The sequence below is a fragment of the Bos mutus genome, chromosome 15, assembly GCF_027580195.1.
Source record: "Bos mutus isolate GX-2022 chromosome 15, NWIPB_WYAK_1.1, whole genome shotgun sequence".
Classification (NCBI taxonomy): domain Eukaryota; kingdom Metazoa; phylum Chordata; class Mammalia; order Artiodactyla; family Bovidae; genus Bos; species Bos mutus.
This window is the reverse complement of record NC_091631.1, coordinates 57,330,516-57,354,226: the sequence shown is the minus strand read 5'-3', so window position 1 is coordinate 57,354,226 and position 23,711 is coordinate 57,330,516. Positions and strand designations below refer to the sequence as shown.

The window sequence follows — 23,711 nt, the reverse complement described above, 5'->3', positions numbered from 1 at the left end:
CTATGATGTGTGTGTGTGTAAAATTTATATATATCACATCTTCTTTATCCATTCATCCATCCATGGGCACTTAGGTTGTTTCCATATCTCAGCTATTATAAATAGTGCTGCAGTAAACATGAGGGTGCATGCATCTTTTATAAGGTAGTGTTTTTTATTTCTTTGGATTAATATCCAGTGGATCATATGGTAGTTCTGTTTTTAATTTTATGAGGATTCTCTATTTTTTGTGGCTTTGATAGTGGCTATACTAATTTATGTTTTCACCAACAATACGTGAGTGTTCTCTTTTTTCCACGTCCTCCCCAACACTTGTTATTTCTTGTCTTTTTGATAATAACCATTTTAACAGGTGTGATGTGGTATGTCACTGTAGTTTTGATTTTCATTTCCCTGCTGATTAGTGATGTTGAGCATCTGTTTGTATACCTGTTGACCATCTGTATGTCTTTTTTGTAAAATGTCTATTCAGATCTTTGGCCCATTTAAAAAATAGGTTTATGGTTTTTTTTTTGCTATTGAGTTGTATGAGTTTTTAAAAAAATATATTTTAGATATTAACGGAATTTTTTGTCCTTATTTTAAAAATTTCATACTGTCTTAAGGCTTTTTATCTGTGTTGCTACAAATCTGAATGATTTACTTTTTTGGTGACTATCTAAATTTAACCTTTATTTAAAAACTTTCTTGTATTTAATTTATTTATGTTTAATTTTTTATTTTTAAAATTATGAACATATGATAACACATTTATAGGAGACTTGGAAAATACAGAACAAAGTTACATATAGTTCTACTATATATTACAATTATTTTTTAAATAGATAAATTAAGATTTTTAGTTGGAGTTTCATATCAAGCTCTCAAAAATTAATAGAATGAATAGACAGAAAAGTGGAAGATATAGTAGACCTGAAAAGCACTATGAACAAGTTCAGCATAATTAAGATTTATACAATTTTCACACAGTGGCAGGATACAAATTCTATTCAAGTTTCCATGGACTATGAACCAGGAGACACTGGAACATATCCAGGGACATAAAACAAGACACAAACATTTCATGATCTAAAGGTCCTGAAATCATATAGAGTCTGTTATCTTATCATTGTGGAATTATGTTGGAAATCAATATCAAAAGATATTTGAAAATAACCCACACATTTTCAAGTGCAATGTGACATTTCATGAATCTTTGACTCAGTCATTGAAAGCCTTAATAAAGCTAAAAGACTGAAAAAACACAGAGGGTGACTGAAGCGAAGAAAGCATTTAAATGAGAAATTAATATAAAAATGAGAAATTAAAATCAAAGACACTTTAAAAATGCCATTTATTTGGAAATTACATGTCCACTTTTAAATGATGGATGTGGATGACTTACTTTTAATGGCTGGATGATATTCCAGAAAACTTTTAAAAAAATGTGATAAAATATACATAACATTTGCCATCTAAAATTTGCCAACTATTTTTGATTGTACAGTTCAGTAGCATTAAGGACATGCATACTGATGTGCTGTTATCACCACCATCCATCTACTTTTCATCTTGTGAAACTGAAGCCCTGTATCCATTAAACAGTAACTCCTCATTCTCCCTTTCCCCAAGTTTAGTCATATTCCTGTGGGCCTGGTGGGAATCTGGTCATGGCCATACTGTGCTTCTCCACCTGTTGTTAGATCAAGAATTAGGGCATGTTTAAGATATATTTCTTAATATATCTTTGAAGGCCAGTGGGTATTAGTTGGAGAAGAAGGTGCGAAGGAATGAGGGGATTTCAGGATGAGAGGACACTTGCAGGCTGACATGAGGGATTAGTGAAGGAGAAACAGATAAAAAGGGAGGGCAGGAATGATGCGGTGAGGTTTCAGAGGAGGGGAAGAGGCCTCTTTCTGCTCTGATGATGAAAGGCAGGAGTAACTCTCTGGGGAATTAGGGAGTTAAGGAAGAAGGCAGTTCAAGGAGCTCAAATCCCATTGCCCCTCTATCCATAATGAAGTGGGCAGGTCTGTCTGTTGACAGTCAAAGGGACAGGCAGAGTGAAGGAAGTTTTGGGAAAGGGACCCCGTGGGAAGCTGGAAAGAGCTAAAGATTTCCTGGCAGCAGTAAGGACTCAGATGGGGCTGGAAATCATAATTCTGTAATTGAATCAATCTGTTAGGTTATGTGATTTCCTCTAGAAATGCTTAGCAGGCCTGGACACTGAGCAGAGGAAACCAGATATAGGCTAATGTAGGACCAGAAATGATCAGAGGCAGGTAGCTCACCAGGGCAAAGACAGAGAGGATGGTGGCAGTAAGAGTGTATGTGAAGGAATCTATAGAAATCTAAAGATCACGGAATCTATACCAGGAAGAAGAAACTACAGGAAAGCTGATAAACTGAAAAGATGGAGAAGAATAAGATGAGAACATGAAGCAATTAAAGATAAGTTTCATAAGATAAAGGAATGGAGGGGTGTGGAAATTGGGGCTTTAAGAACAGAGTAGAGTTTCAGAGTTCAAGGTTTCAGGGGTAGACAATTCTGTGGAATAAGCTTCACATGTGGCCTGAACAACCAAGCAGAGCTATTCTTGTCCATAGGTTAAGAGTCACGTTTACTTCAGGTCTCCACCACTGCCTTTAAATCTAAGTGGGATCTCAAGATGGTGGAGTAGAAGGACATTCATTCACCCCTTATTGTGAGAGCACCAGAATCACAACTGTCCTGTAAGCAACCATTAGTAGAAAAATGCTGGAACCTACCAAAAAAGATACCCTCCACACAAAGACAAAAGAGAAGCCACCATGAAGCAGTAGGGAGGGCTTCAGTAGATAGGGCTTAAGTAGATAGAATCCATCTATTTTGACTCTCTGGTGACTTCTCTTCCCATTGCTGGATGCAGGGCTCAGAACCTTCCCTCCAGTGGGAGAACTTCTGTGGTCTGGCTATTTTCCAGGTTGTGGGTCACACACCCTGTGGGTATGAAATGGATTCTATCATCAGAGCAGAAAGAGGCCTCTTCCCCTCCTCTGAAACCTCGCCGCATCATTCCTGCCCTCCCTTTTTATCTGTTTCTCCTTCACTAATCCCTCATGTCAGCCTGCAAGTGTCCTCTCATCCTGAAATCCCCTCGTTCCTTCGCACCTTCTTCTCCAACTAATACCCTCTCTCCCCGCTCATTGTTTCTGTTTTCCTGCTTCCTGAGGTCTTTTCAGTTCACTTCCATCTGACTTTTCACCCCACCATGCTACAGTGTGTGCATGTGTACTAAGTTGCTTCAGTCGTGTCTGACTCTCTGTGACCCTATGGACTGTAGCCCGCCAGGCTCCTCTGTCCATGGGATTCTCCAGGTAAGATTACTGGAGTGTTTTTTCATGCCCTCCTCCAAGGGATCTTCCTGACCCATGGATCAAACGTGCGTGTCCTGAGGTTCCTACCTTGCAGATGGATTCTTTTACTGCTGAGCCACCAGGGAAGTGGTATCAGTTCTCAAAAAGGTCACCAAAGCCTATTAAGTGTTAAATGAAATGGGTTTTCCAGTCCTCAGTCTACTTTTCTACATTTGACCTTCTTGTCAATGTCCTAACATTCTCTGGTCCTATACTCCCACATAACACTTTGCTGATTCTTCTCCTGTCCCTCTGGTTGTGTGTTCTAAAATAATTTTCTGCTGCTCAATTTACTTCACTTGTCCCTTCAAGTGTTGGTGTACCCCAGCCTCTGACCTGAGTATTCCTTCCTTTTCTTTCATTGTGTGCTTTATTTGCTATAGTAGAAATAGTATATTCCTTAGAATAAGATGGAGTGGGTTCAGATTCCATGTTCACCACTTATCAGCACTATAATCTTGAGCAAGTTTTCCCATGTGAAAAATGGGATTAATAATACTGATTTTAATGACTGAGTATGAGGATTAAAGAGATAATGCGTATAAAGGGCTTCACTTAGTGGCTGACAGGAATGAACACTTAGTGCATTTTCTTTCTCTTCTTTCCCTTCAATGCCCTCTTTCCCCATTCCCCTTCCGGATAAGTAACTTCTAGTTCACCTTACTTTTGTAGATTCCAGGATGTGGAGTCAGTACTGGACTGAGATCCTTGTTCTGCCACTTGCCTGTCCTGTGACCTTGATTTGTTGTTGCTGTGAACCTTGGTTTCCACATGTATGCTATGGTGATAGTAGTTCCACGTCTGCAATCAATGTTGGGTCAGGGGAATAAATATTTATATATTTGACCCTTGAACAGCACAGGGGTTAGGCGTGCCAAACCTCTGCATAGTGGGAAACTGTCTACAACTTACAGTCAGCCTTTTGTACCTATGGTTCCTTCACATCTGTGGGTTTTTAACAACCAACTGCAGATTGTATAGTTTACTACAGTATTTCAGTCCAGTTCAGTTTAGTCACTCAGTCGTGTCTGACTCTTTGTGACCTCATGAACTGCAGCTTGCCAGGCTTCCCTGTTCATCACCAACTCCCAGGGCTTCCTCAAACTCATGTCAATCAAATCGGTGATACCACCCAACCATCTCATCCTCTGTCGTCCCCTTCTCCTCCTGCCTTCAATCTTTCCCAGCATCAGAGTCAGTGAGTCAGCTCTTCACATCAGGTGGCCAAAGTATTGGAGCTTCAGCTTCAGCATCAGTCCTTCTAATGAATATTCAGGGTTCATTTCCTTTAGAATGGACTGGTTTGGTTTCCTTGCAGTCCAAGGGATTCTCAAGAGTCTTCTCCAGCACCACAGTTCAAAAGCATCAATTCTTCAGTGCTCAGTTTTCCTTATGGTCCAACTCTCACATGCATACACGGCTACTGGAAAAAGTTATAGCTATGACTAGAAGAACCTTTGTTGGCAAAGCAATTCTCTGCTTTTCAATATGCTGTCTAGGTTGGTCATAGCTTTTCTTCCAAGGATCAAGCATCTTTTAATTTCATGGCTATAGTCACCATCTGCTGTGATTTTGGAGCCCAAGAAAATGAAGTCTGTCCCTGTTTCCATTGTTTCCCCATCTATTTGCCATGAAGTGATGGGACTGGATGCCATGATATTTGTTTTTTGAATATTGAGTTTTAAGCCAGGTTTTTCACTCTCCTCTTTCATCTTCATCAAGAGGCTTTTAGTTCCTCTTCACTTTCTGCCATAAGGTGATATCATCTGCATATACGAGGTTATTGATATTTCTCGCAGCAATCTTTATTCCAGCTTGTGCTTTATCCAGGCCAGAATTTCACATGATATACTCTGTATATAAGTTAAATAAGCAGGGTGACAATATACAGCCTTGATGTACTCCTTTGCCAATTTTGAACCAGTCCGTTGTTCTATGTCCAGTTCTAACTGTTGCTTCTTGACCTGTATACAGGTTTCTCGGGAGGCAAGTAAGGTGGTCTGGTATTCCCATTGCTTCAAGAATTTTCCACAGTTTGTTGTGAACCACACAGTCAAAGGATTTAGAATAGTCAATGAAGCAGAAGTAGGTGTTTTCTTGGAATTCTCTTCCTTTTCCTATGATTCAACGGATGTTGGCAATTTGATCTCTGTTTCCTCTGCCTCTTCTAAATCCAGCTTGAACATCTGGAAGTTCTTGATTCATGTACTATTGAAGCTTAGCTTGGAAAATTTTGAGCATTACTTTGCTAGCATGTGAAATGAGTACAATTTTGCAATATTTGAACATTCTTTGGCATTGCCTTTCTTTGGGATTGGAATGAAAACTGACCTTTTCCCGTCCTGTAGCCACTGCTGAGTTTTCCAGATTTGCTGGCATATCGAGTGCAGCACTTTCTTTTAGGATTTGAAATAGCTCAGCTGGAATTCCATCACCTCCACTAGCTTTGTTCATAGTGATGCCTCCTAAGGCCCAGTTGACTTCACTCTCCAAATGTTTGGTTCTAGGTGAGTGATCACACCATTGTGGTTATCTGGGTCATTAAGATCTTTTTGTACAGTTCTTCTATATATCTTTGCCACTTCTTCTTAATGTATTCTGTTTCTGTTAGGTCCATACCACTTCTGTCTTTTATTGTGCCCATCTTTATATGAAATATTCCCTTGAAGTGAACTGAAGTGAAATGAAAGTCACTCAGTCGTATCCAACTCTTTGGGACCCCATGGACTATAGAGTCCATGAAATTCTCCAGGCCAGAATACTGGAGTGGGCATCCTTTCACTTCTCCAGGGGATCTTCCCAACCCAGGGATCAAACTCAGATCTCCCACATTGCAGGCAGATTCTTTACCATCTGAGCCACAAGGGAAGCTCATATTCCTTTGGTATCTCTAATTTTCCTGAAGAGATCTCTAGTCTTTAACACTTTGTTGTTTTCCTCTATTTCTTTGCATTGATCACTGAGGAAGGCTTTCTTCTCTCTCCTTCCTATTCTTTGGAACTCTGCATTCAGATGGATATATTTTTCCTTTTCTCCTTTACCTTTTGCTTCTCTTCTTTTCTCAGCTATTTGTAAAGCCTTCTCAGATGACCATTTTGCCTTTTTGCATTTCTTTTTTTTGAGGATGGTTTTGATCCTTGCCTCTTGTACAATGTCACAAACCTCCATCCATATTTCTTCAGGCACTCTATCAGATCTAATCCCGTGAATCCATTTGTTACTACCACTGTATAATAAGGGATTTGATTTAGGTTATACCTTAGGGACTAGTGGTTTTCCCTCCTTTCTTCAATTTAAGTCTGAATTTTGCAATAAGGAGTTCATGATCTGAGCCACATTCAGCTCCAGGTCTTGTTTTTTCTGACTGTAAGAGCTTCTCCATCTTTGACTGCAAAGAATGTAATCAATCTGATTTCGGTATTGACCATCTGGTGATGTCCATGTGTAGAGTTGTCTCTTTTGTTGTTGGAGGAGGGTGTTTGCTATGATCAGTGTGTTCTCTTGGCAAAAGTCTGTTAGTTTTTGCCATGCTTCATGTTGTACTCCACGGCCAAATTTGCCTGTCACTCCAGGTTTCTCTTGACTTTTTACTTTTGCATTCCAGTCTCCTGTGATGGAAAGGACATCTTTTTTTGTGTGTGTGTGTGTTAGTTCTGGAAGGTCTTGTAGATCCTCATAGAACCATTTGGTTTCCACTTCTTCAGCATTAGTGGTTGGGGCATAGACTTGGATTACTGTGATATGAATGGTTTGCTTTGGAAATGAACCAAGATCATTCTGTTGTTTTTGAGATTGCACCCAAGTACTGCATTTCGGACTCTTTGTTGCCCCTGAGGGCTATTCCATCTCTTCTAAGGGATTCTTGCCCATAGTAGCAGATATAATGGTCATCTGAATTAAATTTGCCCATTCTGGTCCATTTTAGTTCACGTATTCCTAAAATGTTGATGTTCACTCTTGGCATCTCCTGTTTGACCACTTCCAATTTACCTTGATTCATGAACCTAACATTCCAGGTTTCTATGCAATATTGTTCTTTACAGCATCAGACTTTACTTTCACCACCAGACACATCCACAGCTGCGCATTGTTTCTGCTTTCGCTCAGCTTCTTCATTCCTTTTGGAGCTATGTCTCTGCTCTTCTCCAGTAACATATTGGGCACCTACCAACCTGGGGAGTTCATCTTTCTGTGTCATATCTTTTTGCCTTGCATACTGTATATGGGGTTCTCAAGGTAAGAATGCTGAAGTGGTTTGCCATTCCCTTCTACTGTGTACATATTTTGCAGAACTCTCCATCAAGACAGTCTGTCTTGGGTGGCCCTACATTCAGTTCAGTTCAGTAGCTCAGTCATGTTCGACTCTTTGTGACTCCATGGACTGCAGCACGCCAGGCTTCCCTGTCCATCACCAACTCCCGAAGTCCACCCAAACCTGTGTCCATCGAGTCAGTGATGCCATCCAACCATCTTATCCTCTGTTGTACCCTTCTCCTCCTGCCCTCAATCTTTCGCAGCATCAGGGTCTTTTCCAGTGAATCAGCTCTTTGCATCAGGTGGCCAAAGTATTGGAGTTTCAGCTTCAGCATCAGTCCTTCCAATGAATATTCAGGATTGAATATTTCCGTTAAGATGGACTGGTTGGATCTCCTTGCTGTCCAAGGGACTGTCAAGAGTCTTCTCCCAATACCACAGGTCAAAAGCATCAATTCTTTGGCACTTAAAGAAGGCTTTCTTTATAGTCCTACTCTCACATCCATACATGACTACAGGAAAAACCACAGCTTTGACTAGATGGACCTTTGTTGGCAAAGTAATGTCTCTGCTTTTTTAATATGTTGTCTAGTTTGGTCATAGCTTTTCTTCCAAGGAGCAAGCATCTTTTAATTTCATGGCTGCAGTCACCGTCTGCAGTGATTTTGGAGTCCAAGAAAACAAAGTCTGTCAGTTTCCATTGTTTCCCCATCTATTTGCCATGAAATGATGGGTCCAGATGCCATGATCTTAGTTTTCTGAATGTTGAGTTTTAAACCAACTTTTTCACTCTCCTCTTTCACTTTTATCAAGAGGCTCTTTAGTTCTTCTTCGCTTTCTGCCATAAGGGTGGTGTCATCTACATATCTGAGGTTATTGATATTTCTCACAGCAATCTTGATTTCAGCTTGTGCTTCATCCAGCCCGGTGTTTCACATGATGTACTCTGCATATAAGTTAAATAAGCAGGGGACAAAAATACAGCCTTGACATATATGACATGGCTCATAGTTTCATGAATTAGACAAGGTTGTGATCCATGTGAACAGCTTGGTTAGTTTTCTGTAATTTTGACTTTCATTCTGTCTGCCCTCTGATGGATGAGGATAAGAGGCTTGTGGAATCTTTCTGATGGGAGGGACTAGATGTGGTTCTTACTCTGGTAGGCAGGCCATGCTCAGTAAATTTTTGATCCAATTTTCTGCTGATGGGTAGGGATGTGTTCCCTCCCTGTAGTTTGGCTGATCCAGGGTAGGCGTAGGCGAAGATCAGGAAACAATTGCTTAATTAAATGTTAATTAAGAATATAAAGAGTAATAGAATGAGGATAGCTCAGTAGGAAAATTCAGTGGAGAAAAGAGGCTGAGTAGCTTGGTTTACGCGGGAGACCAATAAAACTTCAAGACAAGAAGTTTGCACCACTTACGTAGGCCGCAGGCGTCCTTCCGTTCTCCCGAAGGAGAGGAGACACTGAGGCCTCCCCGGTCGGATCTTAGAAGCCCAGGCATAATTAGTAAGCATGGCAGGGTCCACGCTCCAGGTGGAGACTCAACCAGAGTGAGAGAGAGAGCGACATGGGGAGACCAGTATTTCGAGAAACTGATCCCAATTCTTTATTTTCCAGAGTCTGTTTTTATACACTGAGATGTTATACAAAAGTCACGTGGGGACAGCAGTCCTGACTTTTATTAAAGTCAGGTGCTTCATACAAATGTATACAGAGGTCTTAGGGGTGTTACATCATCTTCTGGCCAGGGGGGGCCTGCTGACAATTTACGACCCTCTCCTTGTGACAGCGGTCAGTCAATCAGGACACTTATTTCTCCAGGGCTGATTTTTCTCAAAACAGACGCCACCCAAATAAAGTTACATTCCTACAGGGTGAGGGTGTAGTGGGTTTTAGTTAAGGAAAGAATTTACTTAGCCTAAGGTCTAACGTGATTAATATCAAAGGTTAATTCTATATATTCATTAATGTGTGTAAGGGCAGGGGATATGGAGACTTAGCAACAAACATTGGCTCAACAAATGAAAAACCCTTCACCAACACAATTTCTAATTAGCCCACTATACTTATAGTTTTCTAACTTCTCTAAAGAACCTGTTTTTAGAGGGTTTAAAGCATCTCGTGCCTCTCACGGTTGGGAGGCTGTGAGCAATCACATGTGGCCGGACGAGCCTGTCAGGCAGGCTAGAGAACCTTCAGAGGAGTTTGTAGGTTAAAACACTCTTGTCACACCCAAGAGTTTTTATTGACTGGAGCTCTAGGTTAACTCCTTCTCCGAAAGAGGTGGTGGGGGACAGCCCCCTGTAAAGTCAGAGGTGTAGGTAAGAGCACAAAGTAGTAAAGTAGGCAGGCTCTGGTTATGGGGGTAGACGCTCGAGGATTTCCAGGGGGACTCCTGAGGCTCGATCCCGCCTTTGCGTATGTCAAGCCTCCTTCCTCATGACCTTTGCCATGGGCGGAGTACCTCACTCTGGCCCCCAACAGGTAATGGCAGTAACGGGGACCTCCTTCAAAAGGACGTATGTTGGCATGCAGTTGCTCCCAGGATGTTGTATTCAGTGCCCCTGACCCCGCAGCCAGTCGCTGTTAACCCACACCTCCCCAGAGACTCACAGACACTCACCAGCAATTCCGGCTCAGTCCCTTGTGGGGTCACTGCTCCTTTCTCCTGGGTCCTGGTGCACACAAGGTTTTGCTGTGCCCTTCAAGAGTCTATTTTCCTGGGGGTTTTCAGTCCTTTTGTTGGATCCCGGGAAATCTGTTTTGGGTCCTAGAACTTTTGCAACAGTGCGAGAACTTCTTTGGTATAATTGTTCTCCAGGTTGTGTGTCATCTGCTCAGTAGCTCTAAGTGGGGCTAATGGTGACTTCCTCCATGAGGACTTATGCCACTTGCTGTACCTCCCAGGGATGCTGCCACTGGAGCCGCTGTCCCCGCCGCAGGTCACTGCTGATCCATGCCTCCACAGGAGACACTGAAACACTTAAAGGCAGGTCCGGCTCAGTCTCTTGTGGGGGTCACTGTTCCTTTCCCTTTATCCTGGTGCATACAAGGTTTTATTTGTACCCTCTGATTGTCTCTGTTGGGTCTGATATTTGATTTCGCAAGTATATATTTCATAAAAATATATATATTTTATATAAAATTATGTTGTTCAAGGATCAACTGTATATGCACATTATGAACATACGTATCTTTTCATAAATATATATTTTTATGTCCTGGTGACATGCCCAGCACAGCACCCAACACACAGTAAGTTCTCAGCAGGTGGTGGTGTTATTCCAGAGCCATCCCTATTCGTGTCACACACAGGTACTCTCAAAGATCTCTCTTCCACACTACATCCATCTCTTCTATCTTAAACCTGTATTTTGCCAGCTGGCTGTGACACATCTCTACTCTGATGATTTGCGAATGGCTCAGACTCTTGTTCAAAACTGAACTGCTTGCTTTTCTCCCAACATTTGCTCTTCCTGTATTCTCCATCTCAGTTAAAGAGTCACCATCCATTCCGGTGTGATTTTTTGGACTCCCTCTCTCTGTTACTGCCTACCTCATGACAGGCATCTCTGACTTATTTCTGCAGTTTGTCCTTTTCTCATTGTACTGTTTCATTTTAAGCTTTCATCTTCTCTCACTTGAATTATTACCTGGTTGTTCATCTTTCTGTCCCATATGCTAGTGTGTTCAGAGTGACACCTTTCTAAGATACAGGTTTCACTGTTTCACTTTTCTGTTCCTAAACTCCATGCTTTCCTGTTGAAGCTCACCCCTTTTTCCATCATCATTGCCTGCCACTAATGGCTAATACTAATTTGTTAACTGGCTGCTTCTTCAAGATACCATATACCTTCAGGTTCTTCTGTTTTTTTTTTTTTTCTTTCTTTTAATCACCTAATCCTAAGATACCTTTTTACTCTTTTCCACCTGGCAAACACCCTTAAAGAATCATGTTCTTCCCTCTTGACTTTTGTCTGATGTCCACATCCTTCCATTCTGTTGTTCCTCCTTTGCATAGACAGTTTTTTTTTAAAAAAAAAAACACTTTTCCATTGTTGCAGTAATCATTATATACTTCCCAGGTGGTGTTAGTGGTGAAGAATCTGGCTGCCAGTCCAGGAGACACAAGACGTGGGTCCACCCCTGGGGTGGGAAGATCCCCTGAAGTAGGAAGTGGCAACCTACTCCAGTATTCTTGCCTGGGAAATCCCAAGAACAGAAGAGCCTGGAGGGCTACAGCCCATGAAGTTGCAAAGAATCAGATGTGATTGAGTACACACACACATCATGATAGTTATTTATACGCCTATAATTTCTGGGCTTGGACAATGCCTCTCAGATAGCAGGGACTCAAGAAACGTTGTTTGATTTGACTAAATAAACACCTAGAATGACAGAGTCAAGAAGGATCTTCTGAGATGGAATCTAACAAGTTAATTATCTAAAAGTAATTTGGGTCAAGAAAATCAGTTATTACAAAATGAGCATGGAAGAGATTGGCTTAATAGCAGAACGTGCCAAAAATTAGGGGTTTGCTTGACAGCTCAGTGTGAGTCAACAATATGAGGTGGTAACAAAGAAAAATAAGAAGGAAAGAAAAAAATATGAATAAATGAGGAAGCTGAGTGTCTGAATTTACACCCGAGTATAGGTTTGGCTCTGTGTATCATGATTTTATTGGGATTTAGACTGGAATAACAATAATTATTGAAACTGTTTTGTTTTTAATGTTTTTTGAAAAAAATTACCAAAACACAGTGAGAAACTGCTAGCTAATGTTATCAAGGAAAAAAAGGAGAAAGCCCAAATGTACAAATAAGAAATGACAATGAAGGAATTCTCTGGCAGTCCAGTGGTTAGACTCCATGCATCCATGGCAGGAGGCACCAGTGTGATCCCTGGTCGGGGAACTAGGATCCCACAAGTTGTACGTTGCAGGCAAAAAAAAAAAAAAAATGACAATGAAAAAGAAGTCATTGAATAGATAAAAAATTATAAAAGACTTTGTGGGCCTCTATGCAAATATGCTTGAAAACCTCAAGGAAATGAATAATTTCCTGGGGAAATACAGATTACCAAAACTGACAGAGGTAGAAAGTTTAAAGACACCAGTTTTTGTGGAAGTAAACAAGAAACTTATTGAGTAACTAACTGCCTCTTTAAAAAAGTACTAGGCCTCGATTATTTCACAGAGAAATTCTACCAAACTTTTGAATATCAGATAGTTTCAGTGCTTTATAGATTATTTTTGTTCAGTTGCTCAGTCATGTCCAGCTCTTTGCAACCCCATGGACTGCAGCATGCCAGGCTTCCTTGTCCTTCACCATCACCCAGAGCCTACTCAAACTCATGTCCATTGAGTCAGTGATACAATCCAACCATCTCATCCTCTGTCATCATCTTCTCCTCCTGCCTTCAATCTTTTCCAGCAGGGTCTTTTCTAATGAGTCAGCTTTTTGCATAAGATGGCTGAATTATTGGAGTTTCAGCTTCAGCATTAGTCCTTCCAGTTAATATTCAGGATTGATTTCTTTACGATTGACTGGTTTGATCTCCTTGCAGTCCATGGGACTCCCAAGAGTTTTCTCCAACACCACAATTCAAAAGCATCAATTCTTCGCTGCTCAGCTTTCTTTTTGATCCAACTCTCATATCCATACATGACTACTGGAAAAATCATAGCTTTGATTATACAGACCTTTGTCGGTAAAGTAATATGTCTGCTTTTTAATATGTTGTCTAGGTTTGTCATAGCTTTTCTTCCAAGGAGCAAGTGCCTTTAATTTCATGGCTGCAGTCACCATTTGCAGTGATTTTGGAGCCCCCCAAAAGAAAGCCTCTCACTGTTTCCATTTTTTCCCTATCTATTTGATATGAAGGGATGGGACCAGATGCCATGACCCTAGTTTTTTGAATGCTGAGTTTTAAGCCAGATTTTTCATTCTCCTCTTTCACTTTCATCAAGAGGCTTAGTTCCTCTTCGCTTTCTGTCATAAGGGTGGTGTCATCTGCATGTCTGAGGTTATTGATATTTTTCCTGGCAATCTTGATTCCAGCTTGTGCTTTATCCAGCCTGGCATTTTGCATGATGTACTCTGCATAGAAGTTAAATAAGCAGGGTGACAATATATAGCCTTGAAGTACTCTTTTCCCAGTTTTGAACCAATCTGTTGTTCCATGTCTGTTTCTAACTTTTGCTTCTTGGGATGCACAGGTTTCCCAGGAGACAGAGAGGATGGTCTAGTATTCCCATCTCTTCAAGAATTTTTCAGTTTGTTGTGGTCCACACAGTCCAAAGGTTTAGAATATTCAATGAAGCAGAAGTAGATGTTTTTCTGGAATTCTCTTGCCTTTTCTATGATCCAACAGATGTTGGCAATTTGATCTGTTTCCTCTGCCTTTTCTAAATCCAGCTTGAACATCTGGAAGTTCTCAGTTAATGTACTGTTGGAGAATTTTGAGCATTGCTTTGCTAGCATGTGAAATGGTTTTGATCACCACCTCCTGTACAATGTTACAAACCTGTGTCCATGGTTCTTCAGGCACTCCATCAAATCTAATCCCTTGAATCTATTTGTCACTTCCACTGTATAATCATAAGGGATTTGATTTAGGTCATATCTGAATGGCCTAGTAGTTTTCTCTACTTTCTTCAATTTAAGTCTGAATTTTGCAATAAGGAGTTCATGATCTGAGCCATGGTCAGCTCCCAGTCTTGTTTTTGCTGACTGTATAGAGCTTCTTCGTCTTCAACTGAAAGAATATTGTCAGTCTGATTTCGGTATTGACAATCTGGTGATGTCCATGTGTAGAGTCATCTCTTGTGTTGTTGGAGAAAGAGTTTGCTATGACCAGTGCATTCTCTTGGCAAAAGTCTGTTACTTTGGCCCTGCTTCATTTTGTACTCCAAGGCCAAATTTGCCTGTCACTCCAGGTATCTCTTGACTTCTTACTTTTGCATTCCAGTCCCCTGTGATGGAAAGGACATCTTTTTTTGGTATTTGTTCTAGAAGGTCTTGTAGGTCTTCATAGAACCTTTCAACTTCAGCTTCTTCAGCATTAGTGCTTGGGGCATAGACTTGGATTACTGTGATATTGAGTGGTTTGCCTTGGAAAAGAACAGAGACCATGCTGTTGTTTTTGAGATTGTACCCAAGTACTGCATTTTGGACTCTATTGTTGACTATGAGGGCTGCTCCATTCCTTCTAAGAGATTCTTGCCCACAGTAGCAAATATAATGGTCATCTGAATTAAATTTGCCCATTCTGGTCCATGGTAGTTCACTGATTCCTAAAATGTCAATGTTCACTCTTGCCATCTCCTGTTTGACCACTTCCAGTTTACCTTGATTCATGGACCTAACGTTCCAGGTTCCTATGCAATATTGTTCTTTACAGCATTGGACTTTACTTTCACCACCAGACACTTCCACAGCTGGGCGTTGTTTCTGCTTTCGCTCAGCTTCTTCATTCCTTTTGGAGCTATCTCTCTGCTCTTGTCCAGTAGCATGTTGGACACCTACTGACCTGGGGGGTTCATCTTTCCATTTCATATCTTTTTGCATACTGTTCAAAGGGTTCTCAAGGTAAGAATGCTGAAGTTATTTGCCATTCCCTACTCCAGTGGACCATGTTTTGTCAGAACTCTCCATCAATACCCGTCCATCTTGAGTGGCCCTACATGGCATGGCTCATAGTTTCACTGAGTTAGACAAAGTTGTGCTCCATGTGAACAGTTTGGTTAGTTTTCTGTAATTTTGGTTTTCATTCTATCCGCCCTCTGATGGATGAGGATAAGAGGCTTGTGGAGGCTTCCTCTTGGAAGTGACTGGCTGTGGTTAAAACTTGTTCTTGCTCTGGTGGGCAGGGCCATGTTCAGTAAATCTTTAATCCAGTTTTCTGCTGATGGCTGGGGCTGTGTTCCCTCCCTGTAGTTTGGCCTGAGGTCAAACTGTGATAAGGGTAGTCCTTATCATGTGAAGACCTCCTTCACATGGACTTAGGCCAGCATGCAGTTGCTCCCAGGACTCCTGTATTCAGTGCCCCTGACCATGTGGCAGGCCACTGTTGCCATGCCTCTGTTGGAGACTCCCAGACGCTCACCAGAAATTCTGGCTCAGTCTCTTGTGGGGTCACTTCTCCTTTCTCCTGGATCCTTGTGTGCCCAAGGTTTTGTTGTGTCCTCCAAGAGTCTGTTTCTCCAGTCCTGTGGAAGTTCTGTAATCAAATCCCACTGGCCCTCACAGTCGAATTCGCTGGGGGTTCTCAGTCCTTTTGCTGGATCCCCAGGTTGGGAAATCTGTTTCGGGCCCTAGGACTTTTGCTACAGTGCGAGAACTTCTTTGGTATAACTCTTCTCCAGTTTGTGTGTCATCTGCTCAGTGGCTCTATGGTGGGGCTAACAGCGACCTCCTCCGAGAGGACTGATACCACACGCCACGCCTCCCAGGGCTGCTGCAGCCGGAGCCGCTGTCCCTGCGGCAGGTCACTGCTGACCTGTGCCTTCACAAGAGACACTCAGACCCTCAAATACAGGTCTGGCTCAGTCTCTTGTGGGGATCACTGCTCCTTTCCCTTCATCCTGGTGTGCACAAAGTTTTGTTTGTCTTCTCTGATTTTCTCTGGCGGATCTGAGATTTTTTTAAATGTGACTGCACCTCTCCTACTGTATTACTGGGGCTTCTCCTTTGCCCTTGGATTCGGGGTATCTTTTTCTTGTTGATTCTCCCATCGATGGTTGTTCAGCAGCCAGTTGTGTTTTTGGTGTTCTCACAGGAGAAGATGAGTGTACATCCCTCTACTCTGCCATCTTACTTACAGCAGATGTGAGATTAATTTAGAGGCTTGAAAATGCAGGGAAGTTTCCCACTTCTTTTTATGAAGCAAGTCTAATATTGGTATCTACACATGACAAAGTTGATACATAAAAGAAAACAATTATTCCTATTATTTATGATATCCATGAAAAAGTACAAAATATATAGTACTAATAGAAGGCTAATAAATATTTTCTTAAGAAACAGAATCCAACACTACATTAAAAGCACAATTCACTATGATCAGGTAGGTAATCCTACCAAGAATGCATGGTAGGTTCATAATTCAGAAATCCATTTTGTCATTCACCATATTAATAGATTCGTGGAAAAATAATCATGTGTGTGCATGCTCAGTCATATCTGACTCTTTGTGACCCCAAGGACTGTAGCCCACCACGCTCTTCTGTCCATGGGATTCTACAGGCAAGACTATTGGAGTAAGGTGCCATTTCCTACTCCAGAGGATCTTCTTGACCCAGGGATTGAACCCACATCTCCTGCATCTCCTGCATTGGCAGGCAGATTCTTTACCACCGTGCAACCTGGCAAGCCACGCACACATAGATTATATACACATATGTATATACATACACACATATAAATTGATATATTTCATCTTAGTCCTAAAGCCAGTACTACTAATTGGGAAACACTACAAGTGTTTTTTTTTTTATTATTAATTTATTTTTTATTGAAGGATAATTGCTTTACAGAATTTTGTTGTTTTCTGTCAAACCTCAACATGAATCAGCCATAGGTACACATATATCCCCTCCCTTTTGAAACTCCCTCCCATCCTTCACTGCATCCCACCCCTCTAGATTGATACGGAGGGCATGTTTGAGTTTCCTGAGCCATACAGCAAATTCCCATTGGCTATCTATTTTACATATGGTAATGTAAGTTTCCATGTTACTCTTTCCATGCATTTCACCCTCTCCTCCACTCTCTCCATGTCCATAAGTCTATTCTCTATGTCTATTTCTCCATTGCTGCCCTGCAAAGAAATTCTTCAGTGCCATTTTTCTAGATTCTGTATATATATGTTAGAATATGATATTTATGTTTCTCTTTTTGACTCATTTCACTCTGTATATAGGTACTAGGTTCATCTACCTCATCAGAACTGACTCATATGTGTTCCTTTTTTATGGCTGAGTAATATTTCACTGTGTACATGTACCACAACTTCTTTATCCAATCATCTGTCGATGGACATCTAGGTTGCTTCCATGTTCTAGCTATCGTAAATAGTGCTGCAGTGAACAATGGGATACATGTGTCTTTTTCAGTTTTGGTTTCCTCAAGGTATATGCCTGGGAGTGGGATTGTTGGGTCATATGGTGGTTTTATTCCTAGTTTTTTAAGGACTCTCCATACCAACTTCCATAGTGGCTGCGTCAATTTACATTTCCACCAACAGTGCAAGAGCATTGCCTTTTCTCCACACCCTTTCCAGCATTTATTGTTTGTAGACTTTTTGATGATGGCCATTCTGACCAGTATGAGGTGATATTGCATTGTAGTTTTGATTTACATTTCTCTAATAATGAGTGATGTTGAGCATCTGTTCATGTGTTTGTTAGCCATCTGTATGTCTTCTTTGGAGAAATGTCTGTTTAGGTCTTTTTCCCACTTTGTGATTGAGTTGTTTGTTTTTCTGGCATTGAGTTGTATGAGCTGCTTGTATATTTTGGAAATTAATCCTTTGTCAGTTGTTTCACTTGCTATTATTTTTGTCATTCTGAGGATTGTCTTTTCACCTTGCTTATAGTTTCCTTTGCTATGCAAAAGCTTTTAAGTTTAATCAGGTCACACTTGTTTACTTTTGTTTTTATTTCCATTACTCTGGGAGGTGGGTCATAGAGGATCTTTCATTGATCTGTGTCATCGAATGTTCTGCCTATGTTTTCCTCTAAGAGTTTTATAGTTTCTGGTTTTACATTTAGGTCTTTAATTCATTTTGAGTTTACCTTTGTGTATGGTGTTAGGAAGTATTCTAATTTCGTTCTTTTACATGTAGCTGTCTTGTTTTCCCAGCACCGTTTATTAAAGAGGCTGTCTTTGCCCCATTGTATATTCTTGCCTCCTTTGTCAAAAATAAGGTGCCCATAGGTGCATGGGTTTATTTCTGGACTTTCTATCTTGTTCCATTGGCTTATTTTTCTGTTTTTCTTCCAGTACCATATTCTCTTGATGACTGTAGCTTTTCAGTATAATCTGAAGTCAGGAAAGTTGATTCTTCTAGCTCCATTCTTCTTTCTCAAGAGTGCTTTGGTTATTTGGGATCTTCTGTGTTTCCATATGAATTGTGAAATTTTTTGTTCTAGTTCTATGAAAAATGCCATTGGTAATTTGATAGGGATTGCACTGAATCTGTAGATTGCATTTGGTAATATAGTCATTTTCACAATATTGATTCTTCCTTTTGTCTGCTTAGGTAAGTTTATTCCTAGATATTTAATTCTTTTTGTTGCACTGGTGAATGGGATTGATTCCTTAATTTCTCTTTCTGATTTTTCATTCTTAGTATATAGAAATGCAAGTGATTTCTGTGTATTGATTTTGTATCCTGCAACTTTACTAAATTCACTGATTGGCTCTAGTAATTTTTTGATATTATCTTTAGGGTTTTCTATGTACAGTATCATGTGATCTGCAAACAATGAGAGCTTTACTTCTTCTTTTCTGATCTGGATTCCTTTATTTCTTTTTCTTCTCTGATTGCTGTAGCTAGGACTTCCAGAACTATGTTGAATAATAGTGGTGAAAGTGGTCATCCTTGTTTTGTTCCTGATCTTAGGGGGAATGCTTTCGGTTTTTCCACCATTGAGAATAATGTTTGCTGTAGGCTTATCATATATGGCCTTTACTATGTTGAGGTAGGTTCCTTCCATGTCCATTTTTTGAAGCGTTTTAATCGTAAATGGGTGCTGAATTTTGTCAAAAGCTTTTTCTGCATCTATTGAGATGATCATATGGTTTTTATCTTTAAATTTGTTAACATGGTGTATCACATTGATTGTTTTGCATGTATTGAAGAATCCTTGCATTCCTGGAGTAAACCCAACTTGATCATGGTGAGCTTTTTGATGTGTTGCTGAATTCTGTTTGCTAAAATTTTGTTGAGGATTTTTGTATCTATCTTCATCAGTGATATTGGCCTGTAGTTTCTTTTTTTGTGTTGTCTTTGTCTGGTTTTGGTATCAGGATGATGGTGGCCTTGTAGAATGAGTTGGAAGTGTTCCTTCCTCTGCAGTTTTTTGAAAGAGTTTTAGAAGGATAGGCATTAGCTCTTTTCTAAATGTTTGATGGAATTCTCCTGTGAAGCCTGGGCTTTTGTTTTTGGGGAGATTTTAGATCACAGCTTCAATTTCAGTGCTTGTAATTGGGTTGCTTATAATTTCTGTTTCTTCCTGGTTCAGTCTTGTAAGATTAAACTTTTCTAAGAATCTGTCCATTTCTTCCAAGTTGCCATTTTATGCCATATAGTTGTTCATAATAGTCTCCTATAATCCTTTGTATTTCTACATTGTCTGTTGTAACCTCTCCTTTTTCATTTCTAATTTTGTTGATTTGATTCTTCTCTATTTTTTTCTTGATGAGTCTGGCTAAAGGTTTGTCAATTTTGTTTATCTTCTCAAAGAACCAGCTTTTAATTTTATTAATTTTTACTATTGTTTCTTTCATTTCTTTTTCACTTATTTCTGCTCCAATCTTTGTGATTTCTTTCCTTCTACTAATTTTGGGGTCTTTTTGTTCTTTTTTTTCCAGTTGTTTTTGGTGTAAAGTTAGGTTGTTTTTTCTAAACAAAGTTTAGATGTTTTTCTTATAAAGTTTCAATGTTTTTCTTGTTTCTTGAGGTAGGATTGTATTGCTATTAGCTTCCCTCTTAGAACTCCTTTTGCTGCATTCCATAGATTTTGAGTTGTTGTGTTTTCATTGTCATTTGTTTCTACAAAGTTTTTGATTTCCCTTTTGATTTCTTCAGTAACCTGTTGGTTGTTTAGAAACATGTTGTTTAATCTCCATGTGTTTGTGTTTCTTAGTTTTTTTCTTGTAATTGATATCTAGTCTTACAGTGTTGTGGTCGAAGAAGATACTAGACACGATTTCAGTTTTCTTAAATTTACTGAGGTTTGATATGTGACCCAAGATGTGGTGTATCCTGGAGAGTGTTCCATATGCACTTTAGAAGAAGGTGTATTCTTCTGCATTTGGATGGAGACTGTCCTGAAGATATCAATGAGATCTATCTCATCTAATGTATCATTTAGGACTTGTATTTCCTTATTAATTTTCTGTTTTGATGATCTGTCCATTGGTGCGAGTGGGGTTTTAAAGTCTCCTACTATTACTGTGTTACTGTGAATTTCTCCTTTTATGTCTGTTAATGTTTGTCTTATGCATTGAGGTGCTCCTATGTTGGGTGCATAGATATTTACAGTTGTTATGTCTTCCTCGTGGATTGATCCCTTGATCATTACGTAGTGTCCTGCCTTATCTCTTGTAATCTTCTTTATTTTAAGGTCTATTTAGTCTGATATGAGGATTGCTACTCCAGCTTTCTTTTGCTTCCCATTTGCATGGAATATTTTTCCATCCTCTCACTTTCTGTCTGTATGTGTCTTGAGGTCTGAAGTGGGTTTCTTGTAGACAGCATATATATGGGTCTTGTTTTTGTATCCATTCAGCCAGTCTGTGTCTTTTGGTTAGAGCATTTAATCTGTTTACATTTAAGGTAACTGTTGATATATATGTTCCTATTGCCATTTTCTTAATTGTTTGGGGTTGATTTTGTAGATTTTTTTTTCTTCTCTGGTATTTTTGGACTGTGTAAGTCCCTTTAACATTTGTTGTAAAGCTGGTTTGGTGGTACTGAATTCTCTTAACTTTTGCTTGTCTGAGAAGCTTTTATTTCTCCATCAATTTTGAATGAGATCCTTGCCGGGTACAGTAATCTTGGTTGTAGATTTTTCCCTTTCAGTACTTTAAATATATCCTGCCACTCCCTTCTGGCCTGCAGAGTTTCTGCTGAAAGATCAGCTGTTAAGCATATGGGGTTTCCCTGTATGTTACTTCTCCCTTGCTTCTTTTAATATTCTTTCTTTGTGTTTAGTCTTTGGTAGTTTGATTAGTGTGTGTCTTGGTGTGTTTCTCCTTGGGTTTATCCTATATGGGACTCTTTGTGCCTCTTGGACTTGACTGACTATTTCCCTTTCCATGTTGGGGAAATTTTCAACTATAATCTCTTCAAAAATTTTCTCCTATCCTTTCTTTTTCTCTTCTTCTTCTTCTTCTGGGATCCCTATAATTCAACTGTTGGTGCATTTGATATTGTCCCAGAGGTCTCTGAGACTATTCTCAGTTCTTTTCATTCTTTCTACTTTTTTCTGCTCTTCAGAAGTTATTTCTACCATTTTATCTTCCAGCTCACTGATTCATTCTTCTGCTTCAGATGTTCTGCTATTGATTCTTTCCAGAGTATTTTTAATTTCAGTAATTGTGTTGTTTGTCTCTGTATGTTTATTCTTTAATTCTTCTAGGTCTTTGTTAATTGATTCTTACATTTTCTCCATTTTGTTTTCAAGGTTTTTGATCATCTTTACTATCATTATTCTGAATTCTTTTTCATGTAGTTTTTCTATTTCCTCTTCATTTATTTGGACTTCTGTGTTTCTAGTTTGTTCCTTCATTTGTGTAGTATTTTTCTGCCTTTTCATTATTATATTTTAACTTATTGTGTTTGAGGTCTCCTTTTCCCAGGATTCAAGATTGAATTCTTTCTTCCTTTTAGTTTCTGCCCTCCTAAGGTTGGTCCAGTGGTTTGTGTAAGCTTCCTGTGGGGTGAGTTTTTGTTTGTTTTTTGTGCTGAGTTTTTGTTTGTTTGTTTTTCCTCTGATGGGCAAGGCTGAGTGAGGTGATAATCCTGTCTGCTGATGTTGGGTTTGTATTTTTGTTTTGTTTGTTGTTTAGATGAAGAATCCTGCACAGGGTGCTACTGGGAGTTGTGTGATGCCTGGTCTTGTATTCAGTTGGATTCCTTTATGAGATTTCTCACTATTTGATACTCCTAGGGTTAGTTCTCTGGTAGTCTAGGGTCTTGGAGTTAGTACTCCCACTCCAAAGGCTCAGGGCTTAATCTCTGGTCACGAATGAAGATTCCACAAGTGGTTTGTTATGGCATTAAGTGAGAGTAAAACAAATATCCAAAAATGAGAAGCCAAAGATGAACCCCAGACAAATGGCAGTTACAAAATCAGGCAAATAAATAATTAAATAATGGAGTATACACATATACATATACACCTATGAGCAAAGTCAAAACAGTCCAAGAAAAATAAAGTATAGTAGATTGACCTGGCAAACAAAGGAAATTAAAATTTTATTTACCAGTTAAGAACAAAACTAACTAAAGCACAAACTGAAAAACAGAACTAAAGCAAGGTACCAAATGGGGAATAAAGCAATGAAAACAAAACTAAGAAACATGTTGAGAGGAAAGGGAAGAAAGAAAGAATAGATATGCAAAGTTAAATAGAGATAGATGAAGATTTATACATGTTAAAATTTAACTGCAAGGGGAAAAGAACAGTAGGAAAGGCAGACAAAGGAATAAATGTAGAAAAAATATAATATATTTTAAAAAATTAAAAATTAAAATTATAAAAAGAGAAAAAGAAAAAAAAGTGGGAGAAGAAAGAAAAAAGGAAAGAAAAATGGAAAACTCCACAGAACTGCAAAAGCCCAACATAGAGCCAGAGGTTTATAACAACAGTAAAAAGTGTGACTGAATATACCCATATTAATATACACCCATAAGCAAAACCAAGCAGTCCTACAAAAGTAAAGTACAATAGATTGACTCAGTGAACAAAGGAAACCAAATATTACGTCTGCCAAAACAAAACTAAAGCACAAACTGGAAAGCAAAACTAAAGAAGGTGCCAACTGGGGAATAAAGCAATGAAAAAAAACTAACAAGTATGTCGAGAGGAAAGGAAAGAAAGAAAGAATAGATAGGCAAAGTTAAATAGAGGTAGATAAAGAAGATTTATATACATTAAGGATTAACTGCATGGGGAAAAGAACAGTAGGAAAAACAAACAAAGGAATAAATGTAAAAAAAATAATAATAGGTTTAAAATAGTAAAATTAAAGAAAGAGAAAAAAAAAGGGAAACTCCACAGAACTGCAAAAGCCCAACATAGAGGCAGAGGTTCATAACAACAATAAAAAATGTGACTGAGGGG

At 39.5% G+C, this 23,711-nt stretch overlaps 1 protein-coding gene across 2 annotated transcripts in view; it reads left to right on the top strand.

The window, feature by feature from the left end:
* The window catches only part of BCO2 (beta-carotene oxygenase 2), a 72,726-nt gene that overhangs the window by 13,890 nt on the left and 35,125 nt on the right, over positions 1 to 23,711 (top strand). The window lies entirely within an intron of this gene.